This window comes from Echinops telfairi, unplaced genomic scaffold (genome assembly GCF_000313985.2).
Source record: "Echinops telfairi isolate 266 unplaced genomic scaffold, ASM31398v2 ScPeMD7_45;HRSCAF=164, whole genome shotgun sequence".
NCBI classification, from domain to species: Eukaryota; Metazoa; Chordata; class Mammalia; order Afrosoricida; family Tenrecidae; genus Echinops; species Echinops telfairi.
The window spans coordinates 132,759-145,187 of record NW_022103943.1 but is presented as its reverse complement, the minus strand read 5'-3'; the positions used below and the strand labels follow the sequence as shown (position 1 = coordinate 145,187).

The 12,429-nt window shown below is 38.8% G+C and overlaps 1 protein-coding gene and 1 pseudogene across 1 annotated transcript in view; both read right to left on the bottom strand.

Moving 5' to 3' along the window:
• Positions 1 to 876, bottom strand: part of LOC101656261 (melanoma-associated antigen D2-like) — an 8,228-nt gene extending 7,352 nt beyond the window's left edge. Inside the window, exon 1 of the mRNA XM_045290640.1 lies at positions 808 to 876. The gene's annotated coding sequence lies outside the window, so the exon portion shown is untranslated. The remainder of the gene's footprint in view (positions 1 to 807) is intronic.
• Positions 877 to 4,899: 4,023 nt separating this feature from the next.
• On the bottom strand, positions 4,900 to 6,449 carry LOC101660341 (annotated as a pseudogene).
• Positions 6,450 to 12,429: the final 5,980 nt, after the last annotated feature.

Sequence of the window (12,429 nt, the reverse complement as noted above, 5' to 3'; positions counted from 1 at the left end):
CAAAGCACTCCCAACCTAAGGTCAACAGTGCGCATGAGGAACTGTATTAAAGGGTCGTGGCATTAGGAAGGTTGAGAACCACTGCTCCAAACTCTGAATCTTGCGCAGCCACACCCTCCTTTCTCCAGGAAGACTTGCCAGCGCGGCAGCTGTGGACTCCGCCTCTTTTCCCAAAGCACTCCCAACCTAAGGTCAACAGTGCGCATGCGCGTCTGCTGGAGGGCGGAGGGAGGCACAACAGCTCTGCCCACTGTCCCTGCATAAGCCCTTTCTTTGATGTCCACTGTACACATGCGCATTTGGCAATTGGCGCCTTGCCAGACTGGCCTTTCCCTACATGCCCCTTTCAAAAGATCCACAGTGCGCATGCGTATGGTGTCAATCCAGCACCCTCTCCCAACACACGCCTCTCTTCTGGTCCCCAGTACCATACGGTCCCGCCCCTTCCCTAACAAGTTTCCCTCCCACCAATAGCAGTGACTGGTGGCGGCAGCCGCTACCCAGCACGTACCTACTGCACCAAGTGCACAGAGCCGTCAGGTCCCGTGACCCATTTTCCTACCACACCCTGACCCAGCCCAGGCAAAGCATATCTTAGCTCTCTTCCTTCCCTAATACACCCACCCCTCACCTCAGTTTTGAGCTAGTGATTCCATCTTAGGCCCAAGGAAACCGGATCAGTCCCCTCCGTTCCCAGCCATCCAGATCTGGTAAGATCTGTTCCTTCAGGCAGATTTTTCTTCAGCTCCCAGAGAGTGAGGCTGATCTCTATTGGACTCCCATCCAAAGCTGTGCCCCGATACTCACCTTGTCCTAGAAACCCTGAATGCGACCGCGCGCTCTCCAAGCCCCTCAGAAACTCAGAGACTGCCCAACCCCCTCCTAGCCGGAAGTAGTCCCGCCCCTTTCCGCCTCCCTTGGGGGCCTCCGTTCCAGCCCATCTTCCCCTCCCCCACCTGCTCCCTCATTCTTTATTCCTCCTTTTGCTAAACTCCTTATTTCCTCGTTGCATTTTGTTTACCCCACCAAATTGCCTAACTCCATTACCTACATCTCCCTCGGCGATACCTAGGTGCTCCCATACCCCATTATTCTCTAACCTCTGTCTACACCTCCTAAGAATCTGCATTTCCCCTCTTCTTCATGTCCCGGGCTCTTAACTCGACATGCTAAACTCCCCATTTTTCTCCTCCTTAGTCTCTGCTTCCCAGTCCACGCAGCCTATTACTTTCTCAGCGTCCTTGTTGACTACACCCCCACTTCAGGTCACCTCTCCCTCAGCTGCCGTGGTCCAGTAAGAATTGCCCACCTGCCTGGCTATGGGTTAGAAGGGACTAGAATCACAGTCTGGCTGCCAGGGCACCCCAATAGCTATTCCACTCACCTTGTCCTTGAGTGAGTCCAGGAGCCGTCTTCCCTCTCTAGGAGGCTTCTAGAAGTCTCAGCCTCCTGGACTAGAGCTGCAGCCAGCACAGCACAGCCCAGCCCCTTTCCGCAGCCCCCTGCTACTCCCCACCCCCTTCCCTTCGCTCTCCTTGGAGGTGGGGCAGTGGGGCTCTGCTCCGGGTTGTCTGACGCCAAAGCCAGTGTTTATGCCACTGTACCATGCTTGATCTGAAGCCCTTTCAACTAAAATCACTCCTTAAAGCGATTAATTCATTACATTAATTTTTTATAACTTTATTTTTCTCTTACTACAAAGGTAATGTTTATTATTGTGAAAATTCAAATAATACAGAAATATGTAATATATTCTTGAATAATTACCTTCTCCTTACCCTCTGGAAATAACCTCTATTAATATTGTGAGATACACCACCATTTCCAATTTTTCTCCTCTTATTTGAATTTTCTCTCCACAAAAGGTTGCCTTTGTTTGCTTGTTTATTTCTAGCTATGTAGTCTGAACATTTTTCAGTATTAGTGCACAGATTTCTTAACAACTGTGTAATCTAGTCTTTTATGTTGGTAGTGCTATCAGTCAATACAACATAACAAAAAGGTCCTGCCACATCCTCACAAGTTGTGCAATGCTTGAACCTATTATCGCAGCCTCTCTGGTGGCATAGTGGTTCTGCATTGGGCTGCTAACTTCAAGGTCAGCAGTTCAAAACCACCAGGGTAGAAAGATGAGGTTTTCTATTCCTATAGAGAGTTATAATCTTGAAAACCCACAGGCGCAGTAAATTAGAATCAATTCTGTGGCAGCGACTTTGGTGTCAACCCACCTTTTGAGTCATTCCCTACCCCACCCCCACTGACCATCTACTTTTACCAAGGATAATGTCCTTCTCCAGGAACTGGTTTCTCCTGAAAACATGAAAAGTATGTGAGACAAGACTTGTTATTCTCATTTCTAAGGAGCATTCTGGCTGTGCTTCTTGCAACACAGATGTGCTTGTTCTTCTGGCAGTCTTTGGTATATTTATATTCTTCCTCAACACCATAATCCAAAGGCATCAGTTCTTCAGTCTTCTTTATCCTTTGTCCATCTTTCGTATGCATATGAAGTGATTGAAAATACCCTAGTTTGGGGTAGGGGCATCTTAGTCCTCACGGTGATATCTTTGCTCTTTAACACTTTAAATAGGTTTTATGCAACATATTTATTCAATGCAATGTCATTTGATTTCTTGACTGGTGCTCCCATGAGCATTGTTTGTGAATGCAAGTAAAATGAAATTCTTGACAACTTTAATCTATCTCCATTTATCATGATATTGCTTATTGGTCCATCCGTGAAGATTTTTTTCTTTAGGTTGAGTGTAATTTGTATTGAAGGCTGTAGTCTGATCTTCACCAGGAAGTGCTTCAATTCCTCTTTACTTTCAGTAAGCAAGGTTGTATTATTTGCATATCTCAGGTTGTTAATGAGCCTTCATCCAAACCTGATACCAAGATCTATTTCATATAGTTCAGCTTCTAAATTTATTTGCTCAGTATACAGATTGAATAAATATGGTGAAAGAAAACAACCCTGGCACACACTTCCTGATATTAAACTTTCATGCAGTATTCAAAGTCCAATAGTTTATTTAGCCAATCCAGAATTCATAGACATATTTTTTCCAATTTTTTCTTTTTACTATTATGAATAGTGCTACAAAGAACATCCTTATATCTGTTATTTTTCCGGAGAATATTTATATCTGTAGAATAAGTATTTAGAGATGGAATTGGTAAATCAAACACTAGAAAAAAAACTTTTCATTTTGATATAAGATTTATAGGCTTACTCCCTCAAATGATTAAAATGATTAATACTCCCACCAACACTGTCTATCATGGTTCTATTTCACATATAATAAATTTGTGTCATTTGTAGTATTTTTGTAAATTCAATTGCTATAAAAAGTCTCTTATTTGAATACAATTTGTCAACATACTCCCAAAGAGGTACATGAAATAATATTCCCACCAGCAATGTTTCTTAAATGTTCATGAGTCACATATAAATATTTTTGTGTTATTTATGAATTTATTTATCATTTTTGCTGTACAAAAGAGTTTAACAATTACTTAATTAAATGTATTAGTTTTTTCCTTCATCACATCTGGTTTCTGCATTGTGCTAAGAGATGTTATTTACACTCCTATATTATAACAATCCCTGCTTATTCCAAGTCCTTTTATGATTTTATTTTTTTAATTTAAATATTGATTATTCAAAAATTGTTTTTGAATCAGGAGTGAGGTATGGATTCAGGTTTATTAGTTTACACAATTATAATCACACATCCCTATACTAATAACAAGAATTGTATCCCCTCAACTGATTTTAAATTATACCATTATCATATATTAAATTCACATAAGCCTATTAAGGACAGCAATATAAGCTGTGTAAATAGTAGAAAGTAGACAAAATTATCATTAACAACAGAATGCGTCTCTGGAAAACCCAAAGTATCAAATAAAAACTTCGAAATCATAAAATTTGGCACTCTTGTCAGTCATAAAAATAACTACATCCATGTGCAATTCTAATGGCTACAAGTCTTTTTTTAACATCACAACATTGTTTATTATGTGAATTTTTAAAACACAAACAAAAATACAGAAATGCAATATATGGTTCCTTTTTTCCCTTTTAAGAGGCCATGATTCCCTTATCTAGTAAAATAAAGAAACTGCACATAGGTTGAAAGAGGTTGATCATTAGCTTCACAAATTTGTCTAGAGATGATCTGTAAATTCATACCTCTTCCCCCTCCCCCCCCCCACTATTTAGCCGTGGAGTATAAAAAGGGAGTTAAAGTAAAGTTCCCTGTTTGTTTCCAACATATGAAAGATGCTATATTTTATTTTAGCAGCATCAATATACGGAAAACATCTAAATGTTATTACAAAAAGAGATTATGCATGTGTGTGTGAGGTTCTGGCTAAAGAGGGTACTGAATAAGAATAATATATATTTAAAGAATCCAAAACAAAAAGCCAAAAACTATTGTTATAAATCTCTAGATACTCTGTAAGCATATAGGTTTTTTGTTTTTCCATGTGTATTTTTAAACAATGGAAGTGTCAAAAATAGGGTCAACTGTGTTAAACTCTAATGCATTATTGTCTGTACTTAATGGAACTTCTGCATTATAATCACCACAGAGAAGCAGAGTTTGCATCATATTATTTACGGCAATTTATCCTCAATGAAAACGTTGCAAAGTCCTTTTATTTTGGATTAGCCTGTAAGCAATTAAACCACCTGAACATGGTTGTATAACAGCAATATATTCTCTTGCATTAAATTGAAACATCTGTTTAATAAAAAATAGAGAAGCAGGAAAAGGGACCTGAAGTTGTTACTTTCTGAGTACACAATAACCCTAGACAATTTATGGTGTCTTAATTTCCATCAAGAACAACAACAAAAATTTTGTCATGCTGTTAAATCCATCATTATGGATAAAACTGGTGCAAATTGGTCAAATGGATCCATTCAACAAACACTGATGTCCAAGCTGGCATACTGGCAACTAACCCATAACTGGTGGTCAAGGTTCTCGAAGAGTTCTGTTGTTCTAATATATGTTGTTGAGCTTCTCAGTTTGTTTTCTCATCCTCAAACTGAAATCCTTTTCCCTCTAAATATTTGGGCTGTGCTTCTAAATTCTTTTTCTTTTGATCATGACGCTCATAAGCTTCTGGAGTTCAGCTTCAGAATCCTTCAATTTCTGAACTTTTTCTTTGACCTTCATCTCAAACACTTGCTCCATCTCCATCTCCATCTCCATCTTCATCTTGGTTACATGCTCCCTTCTTTCGTCTTCCACTTGTGCCAGAGAGCTCTTTGTGAATTGTCCTTTATTCTTGTCGTTCTCAACTCCATTATAAATCACAGCTGCTAGTTTTCTGTTTCTGTAGTTCTTATAGTGTGCATTATTAGTGACATCTTTCAAGTCCTGCATGTGTGTTCTTATCAACATATTTCTTAGAATTGTAGTCACAATATTCACCATTTTCAATTTTAGCAAAACCCCAAGGATATTGCCTTCCTCTAACCCTTTTGCCATTGACTTCAATGATAGTATTACTACTTACCACAGCAAGAGGTAAATGGCCTTTTATCTTTTGATTTTTATTTATTTATTTTATTTTTCTGTGCATCTGTTATTATTTATCATGATTATTTTATTTTTTAAATCATTTTATTAGGGGCTCATACAACTCATCACAATCCATACACATATCAATTGTGTAAAGCGCATTGCCGGGGGTTTAAGTGCAGAGGAAATGCTTTGAGAATGATGAGGGCATTGAAAGTCTTTTTAATAAGCTTATTTTCTCCTTCATCATCTGTTTCTGGAAATTGTATATTTTAACTTCATGGTTTTGGATTTCTTTCATTATCTGTTTTTTAAACCTCTGGTGTGAGTGTCTGCTTTGGCAATAAGTGGGATGATATTCGCTTTTTCATGTAAGTGTTTCATAAACTCAATATCCAGTGTCCTAATAATCCATGTTCAATAGTCCATGTCCTAATGGAACAATGAAGTATAAACAACACTGCACTCTGTTGTCAAGCATCATCTATTCACTTGATATTCTGCATTTAGGTAATCCTCAAATTTGCTATCAGTGTAATCAATAGCAAGCTACTAGCAATTACTATTATCTACTACATCTCCAAATCCTCTGCTATTAATCCTTATGAGCAGTAACTGAACTCCACCTTCTTTGATTAAAACTTTGGATTGTTCCACCTGTACAGTCTTTTTTATCTTATGGGAAGGCCTGGGATACTCTGGAGAATACAAATCTGTGAGGAATAATGAGTTGGTTAACGTTGACTTTCCCAGTCTAGATTCACTTTTTAACATAAATGTGAATTCAAACCCTGTCTTCACTAATTTTCTGTGTATTTGATTTGAGAGATTTGCAAATCCCACATAGCCTTCCAGGTTCTTCTGTTGAGCTACCGTGGTGCTGCTGTTGATGCTCCTCTCCTCAGCAGCAGTCTGGCTACAAGTCTTTATGCTTTATGAAGTCACTTTTTCCTTTACTAAACAAATAAAATAAATAAGTCCCTTTTGATCTGTTGATAAGTCAACACACAGAAATATTTTCCCCAGGAATCTAAAGTGGGCCTCTGTTTTCCTGTCTCCAATTTCTCTCTGAGTTCTTGTTCCCTCCAATTTTGTTTAGCTCATAACCCTCATGCAACATTTCCCCTGGTTCCCACTGAGCTCTATTTTACACTAGGCACCCCTCTCCTTTCCTCCCAGTTCTGGTACCCCCCAAATTCGATCTGTTCCAAATTATGACAAGTCATGAACATTGGAGTACAGACCTTGATCTTGACCTGAGGGCACAGAGGGGTTTTAGGAATCAATCAATGGAGTCCCGGGTTGGTGCAATCGGTTAAGCTACTTGGCTGATAACTGAAATGTTGGCGGTTTAAGTCCACCTAAAGATACCTTGGAAGAAAGGCCTGGAGACCTACTTCTGGAAAAATCTATGCATTAAAAAACTCTATGGAGCACAATTCTGACACAAATGGGGCCTCTATCACTTGGAGTCAACTTGGCAACTGGTTAAGCATGGATACAACATAGATGTGTGTTTTTGAACCATCCTAGCTACTTACTATATGGTGTATGCATTAAACATTTTATCATTTGATCTCCTTTTGACTCATTTTTAAGTTGTTCTAGTTTTCAATGCTTTTTACTTTCTTTTAGATTGAGGTATTTCTGTTTTACTTTGTTATTGTTGTTAGTATCTGTTTATTTTATGCGAAATCCAGTATAGGTGAATCTATAGAGACAGTAACTGTACTAATGTACTAACTGTACTAACGGAGTATGGCAGAGGAGGTCTGGGTAAAATAGGGAGCTAATAACAAAGAGTGCAAGAAAGAAGAAAATGTTCTAAAACTGATTGTGGTAATTATTGTACATCTCTTCTTGCTATGAGCTATTGGATTGTATGATTTGTGGATTATGTGCCAATAAAACTTTTAAAAATAAAAAAAATGGGGAGAGCAGTTAGGATCTCTGTAGTAATCTAAGCAAGCAATGACTGTGGCTTGACCTAAAGTGTTAGCAGTGGTGGTCATGAGATGTGATTGAATTAAGGAGATAGTACACAAATGAAAATGCAACTTGGCTTAATATGAAGAGAGGAGAAATGGAGGACTAAGGTATCAAAAGGGACTATGTGGGATCTTATTTGAAAGGCTGTCCAGTGGTAATCCCTTTCACTGAGATATAGAAAACTAAAGGACAAACAGGTTTAAGCAGGAATCAGCCATTGATTCTGAGGCACCTGTTGGGATTTCCGGTGGAAATGTTCCACAGGCAGTTATTAAACATATAAATATATGTCTGATGCTCAGGAAAGGTCTGGATTGTGCTTATAGATGTAGGCATTATCCATACATAAATGGCTCTTTAATTCATGGGAAATAGCACTTGGAAGAATTTGTCATGTCATAGAGAAGGGGGCCCAGGGAAGAGTCCTATAGACCAGTTATATCTATGATATTGGTGGAGCAAAATGAATCTGTTAAAAATTAGGTAAAGAGTGACCAAAGAAAGCATGATGAAAGTAGTGTGTCACAAAATAAAAGGGAAAGTGTCTCTAAATGAGAGAGATGTCAAAAGTATTGAATTTGGCCAACATATTAAGAAGAGTAAAGCCCAAAAAGACTTCCTAGAAATTGTTATAATCAGGTACTCTCTGGTAACCTTCGAGAAAAGAATTTCAGAGAGGTTTGTGGCATAAACTGCTAAATTGCTTACTTAAATATCCATTATCCTCTTTTTCCTCAATAGCAGAACATAAAATTTTTATCTAAATACACAGCCTTCTCGAATAAAGGTCATGAGGACAAGGGTCAGATCTAAGGATAGTGGAGTAGTAAACTAAAAGGAATCTGGATCCCTAAAAATGTCATGAAGCCATCATACACAGCTTTGGATTGTCCATGTCTGGATTTCTTTTAGATGAGATGACTAAATGTATAGCTTATTTAAGTCATGGCTTTCTGAGCATTTTGTACCCCATGCAGTACTTGCATAATTACCCTGAGTCAAAATGTGAATGTAAGGTAAGGTAGTCAAGATAATGAGTACACTATAGACTACTCTTTAAAGAAATTCTTGAACCTGATTTAGAGGCTCTCTCAAAGCCCAGTCCTAGTTTCCTAGCCCTTTTCCTGCTGGTTTCCTAAGTAGAACACTCTTACCAGACGTTCCCTGCCTTTTCTTGCCTAGGAGACTGTGTTAGTTACATAACTTCATGTTAACTTATTATATAAAAGTGTAGGGGTGGAGTCTAGCCCGTCAATCAGGTCACAACATGATGGTTATTCCTTGCCAGCATGGCCTTCTCATAAGGAGGGTCTTGGAACCTCCCCTCTCTCTCTCTGCTTTTACCTTCCTGTTGGTGAGCCACGCTGAGACCTGGCAGAGCCCTGTGATGCTTTCACGGCCATTGAATCCACAAGACCTTCCAGCCACTGGTCTTTGATCTACCTGCATTTTGTATCATTGCATGTGACTGCGTGAGTTTAAAAAGAGAATAATTAGGGACTAGTATCAGACTTCTGGACTTGTATTGGACTGGGCTGGGATGCTTTCCTGATATACAATTACTTCTTGATATAAATCTCTTTCTTACACATATTTCAGTTTCACTGGATTTGTTTCTCTAGCCGGCCTAACACAGAATCTTTGTCCATGAGATTTCTTTCCATAGAACACCCTCTGCTATATCTACCAATGTTTTAAGTTCTACATGTTTTACCATCAGTTATGGTCCTTGGAAAACCTGAGGTAACTTAAAGGAACTCAGAGTCAGAACTTTGGGAGATATTATTGAATTCAGAGGCAGAAAAATCTCAGTCCAATCCCATTAGTGAAAAATTCCAAATGATTTCCAAAGCCAGACTTTCCCAATACCTTCTCAGTTCTATCACTCTCACAACACTGATTAAACTAAAACTAATTAAACTAACCGTAGCTAAATGAAAAAACAAAAACATTACCATCAAGCCAATTTCAATTCAAAGCAATCATGTAGGAGAGAGTAGAACTGTCTCATAGTATTTCCAGGACTGTAATATTTATGGAAGCAGGCTGCTACATCTCTCTCCTATGGAACAGCTGCTGGGTTCACACTGCTCACCTTTCAGCTAGCAGCCAAATTTTAATCACTGTGAACCAGGGCTGCATACCACAACCACTGTTGTAGTGAGAGGGTATTAGGTAGTTAGTTTATTGTGCCAACCTGGCCCATAAACACATGTGGGGTTAATTGAAGGGTGGAGGGATACATGGCTCAGTGAGTCTCGCCTTTCTAGTTCTCGGGTCTCTTGCTTTGTGATGGTCTGACCAGGGTGCAGCTGCCTTAGCCAGTTCTCTGATTCAGCAGGCAAGGCTCACTTCCTGCAAGACATCCCCAAGGAGAAGCTGCATGGGCCTACCCCGATGCGGCCCTGGGTGCTGGAGCAGCCATGTGGAGACCCCTGCCAGCGCTGAGATGCTTACACATTCACTGATTCCACTTTCCTCCCGCAGTAGGCATCATAGTGTGTGTTTTGTGAGATAGAGGATGACTTTTTGGGTTGGTGTTGAACATATGAGTTAATATTGGACTTGTGGGTTTGGGCAGCACTGGGTTGGGATGTTTTCTTGATGTGCACTTAACCTTTATATAAAACTCTCTTACACATGAGTTTCTATGGGTTTGTTTCTCTAATGTACTCAGGCTAACACAGGGGGGAAAACCTTGAATGTTATTTTAAGGTATAACAAAGAGGTTTACTAAAGGGTTTATTGAAATGAAACCATGAAGTGTGAGTCATGATAATTGAATTTTATACCTGCAGATTATATGGGTTTAGACCAAAAAAATAGGGCTTATGATATCGGGAAGTTAGGGTAAGCTCTTTTATAGTGGGTTGTTAGTGATGAGACTAAAGGAAAGATGTATTGACAGCGGGGTCTGTAGACAGATGACAGGATAATGTCAGGACGGGACTTATTCTTAAATCAGATAGCAAACAGGTTTGCTGGGTATTGAATAACCTATTTTAAGACAAAGAATTTTTGAGAACGTATTTTGTTGTTGGGTTCTGACCAGTCCCAATGTACAACAGATGAAACACTGCCTAGTTCTGTGCCATCCTCACAATTATTGTTATGTTTGAGCCTATTGTTGCAGTCACTGTGCCAATCCATCTTGTCAAGGGTCTTCCTCTTTTTCAACTGACCTTCTACTTTACCAAGTATGGTGTCCTTTTCCAGAGACTAGTCTCTCTTTATAATATGTCCAGAGTCCAAGTCTTGTCTAAGAAATATTTTGGATATACTTCTTCTAAGACATATGTGTTTGTTCTTCTGGCAGCCCATGATACTTTCAATAATTTTTGCCAACACCATAATCCAAATGCATCAAAATTTCACCAGTCTCCTTTACTCATTGTCCTGTCTTCTCATGCATATGCAGGGATTGAAAAGACCATGGCTTGGGTCTGGTGTATCTTAGTCCTCAAGGTGACATCTTTGCTCTTTAACATTTTTTAAAAAGTCTTTGATTTCTTGATTTCTGCTTCCTTGGGCTTTGATTGTAGATCCAAGGAAAAAGATTCCTTGGCAACTTCAATCCCTTCTTCATTTATCATGTTGTTAGTCTAATTTTGTGGATTTCTCTGTTCTTTATTTTGAATTGCAATACATACTGAAGGTTGTAGTCTTTGATCTTCACCAGCAAGTGCTTCAAGTCCCCTTTTCTTTCAGCAAGCAAAGTTGTGTCATCTGCATATTCCTGTTTTCCAGTCCTAATGCCACTTTCTTCTTCATATAGTCCAGCTTCTCAGATTATTTGCTCATCATAAACAAAATCCATTGCTATCTAGGTTATTTCAACTCCTCAGGAGCCTTTATGGTAAAACGGAGTATGAGTTGGGCTGATAATCTCAAGGTTAGCAGTTCAATTCTACCACTTTCTCTCTGTTTTTATAAAGATTTATAGCCTTGGCAACACAAAGGGGCAGTTCTACTCTGTCATATAAGATTACTATGAGTTTTTCAGCATATAGAATGAATAAGTATGATTAAGGGATGCAACCTTAATGCACACCTCTCCTGATTTTAAACCATTCAGTATTTATTTATTTTGTTTGAACAACTTCCTCTGGGTCTACATACATGTTCCTCATGAGCATAATTAATTGCTCTTGAATTTCGGTTTTCTGCAATATTACCTATAGTTTGTTATGATTCACACAGTCACATACCTTTGCATTGTCAGTAAGGCACATGTAAACATCTTACTGGTATTCTTTACTTTCAGCCAAGACCAATCTGATGTCAGCAATGATACCCCTTGTGTTCTATCCTATTCTGGATCCATCTGGAATTTCTGGCAACTCTCAGTCAATGTATTTCTCTAACTATTTGTAGTTATCTTCAGCAAATTTGTACTTGAATTCTGTTGGGTCACTTTTCTTTGGAATGGACACAGAAATGGGTCTCTTTCAATTGGTTGGCCGAAGTTTTGGCCTAGGTGACTAAATATTTACAGTACTGCATCGGTCTGTTGAAACATTTTGGTTGGTACTCTTATCAATTCCTGGAGCCTTGTTCTGTCTTTGGAACAGTGACTTTTTAATACTGTGAGAATGTGTAGAGCTGACATTTTAAAAGAACATTATATATAAATCAAACTATATTGTTTTCACACAATAAGTTAAAAACAGCTTGTTTATAAATAATTTGTTTAAGAATATCTTGCATCAAAGGGTTTCGATAATTATTTATGTTTTGACCCCTTCTGAGAAAATGAGCCTGCGAGAAGGACATTGGGCCTCCACTCAAGTACTCCCTTAATGCAAGAATACTTTCTTCTATTAAATTGGCATTCTATGATGCTCACCTTCCCGACACAACCGCTGAAGACAAAGCGGGTGAATAAGCAAATGTG